The sequence below is a fragment of the Notothenia rossii genome (genome assembly GCF_949606895.1).
Source record: "Notothenia rossii genome assembly, chromosome: 3".
In the NCBI taxonomy this organism is placed as follows: Eukaryota; Metazoa; Chordata; class Actinopteri; order Perciformes; family Nototheniidae; genus Notothenia; species Notothenia rossii.
Window position 1 is genome coordinate 44,818,898 of NC_136901.1, and position 2,202 is coordinate 44,821,099.

Consider the following 2,202-nt stretch of genomic DNA (forward strand, 5'->3'; position numbering starts at 1 on the left):
AAAGCCTAAAATAGATATATTTAGTATTAAAACAATTTGATGTATATATCCTTATATGGTGCTATTATTTACAGAGGTTCAAATTAAACTGAAATATGTATTAATGTTTCCTGGAAATATTGTAGTTTGGAATTAATTAAGGAGAAACCATACATGTGGTTCAGTCATCTAGACGTGCAAAATGAATTAAAGAACAGGGCAATAACCATGTCTAAATTAATTGTTAAAAGGTCTTAAAAATACTAAAACCTTAATAAAATAGATGTTGCATCATCAAATCTCAATAATAATAAATATAAAACATTTAAAACATAAACGTTTTTCCTCTCGATTAAAATGTTACACCGAGTTGCATAAAAAAAGTTGTTACATTTTAATATCCCTCAAGCTGCACAATATAGCAACTTAAGTTAAGTAATTCATTTTTGCAAGACAAAAAATATAATTTACTCGGGGAGCCAAAAGAGGTTTGAACTGCAGTCTCACTGTTCACCACCAGATGGCGACACCAAATGCAAAATATAGAAAATCCAGATGTGTTTGTCCTAAAAATATTTGATAATATAACAGATTTTAAAGGCATATGGATGTCAATAATTCAAATATTAATAAATACATTTATGTCATATAAATGCACAATAAAATCTTAAATTGTAAAAGAGCAATTAATAAAAGTTGCCAGAAAAACATAATAATTACGAGTTATCAAACTAATTGGTAAAGTGTTTTTTTTATGAGTGTGAGATACAAAAATGAAAAATAAACTCCTGCACACAAAGGAGGTCTGAACTGTAGTTTAACCCTTCTCCACCAGATGTCGGCACTGTACTGCAGAAAACAGAATATCCATAACAAATATTAAAATAAAAAACAGAAACATGGTGATCATTTAATTAAAACATTGTTCAAAAATATTTATTAAAATAAACATGCTTCAGAAAAGTGCATTTAAAAAAATATATAACATCTTTCATACTTATATAATATTATATATTTTTGAATTGTATTTTTTAACCTTTTACCTAATTGTTATTATTACTTTAAGAAATATGTGGATTTTGTTTTCAGATGATGGACGAAGAATCCACGAAGCGTTACCTCCGGGCGAGCGAGGACGCTCAGAAAACAAACTCAGGTAATTATTTAACTTGTACATGCTGCCACTTGCTCAAATAATAAAAAATAACAACATTTCATATCTTATTTACGCGGTAAAGTAGTTGTTTTTGCAACCAAAGAAGAGAGAGTTAAAGTCACTGCACACCTGGGGGGTATACTCCGAAGCTGGTTCAACCTAACCTGGATATGTTTGAGTTAGCCGGTTGGTCTAATCCAAAACATACACGCTCTCGCTAAACTGTACTACGACGCGGGTTATCAAGTGGATCGCTCAAGCCAGCCGTGTCCTATCTAGTTAGGTCCGTTCACATGAAAGGGGTGGTATCTGGAGCATTCGACCAATCACAAACATGGAGAAGCGTACTGACAGCGCAGCGTCATACTTCCTGAATGAAAAGTCAACTATAATATTAGACATATGAACAAGTTAAACTTTAAACATCCATGACTTAAAGACTTTATCCAGGATCAAAGCCACATAGCTGCACCTGCAAGGTGAATACAGCTGGTAACAGAACAAGAGTTTGAATGCGTACATTAACAGGTTTATGATATCACTGCCCCGTCTAACTCACCATCTGACTTTCATTACATTTGACTCGAGTGTTTCCTCAACTTAATGTGTTGCTTAAAATAATACTTCTGCATACAGTATGTGACACTGTGAGTGTTGCACGGCCAGATACGGCTCAGCTGACTCAGATAAGGAGATATAGAATGGAATCACTATCACTCGAACCCGAAAGTCAAGCAAGAAACATAGGTATCATTTTAGACTCTGACCTCAATTTTAACAGCCACATCAAAGCAATCAACAGATCAGCCTACTACCATCTAAAAAAGATCACGCTTATTAAAGACCTTATGTCCAAGCAGGACCTTGAAAAAATTGTCCATGCATTTGTTTTTAGCAAGCTTGACTACTGCAACAGCATCTTCACAAAAAGATCACTCCGTAAACTTCAACTAATTCAAAATGCTGCTGCCAGAGTGTTAACCCGGACAAACTGATCACATCACTCCAGTGCTGAGATCGCTCCATTGGCTTCCAGTGAGTGATAGAATTGATTTTAAGATTTTATT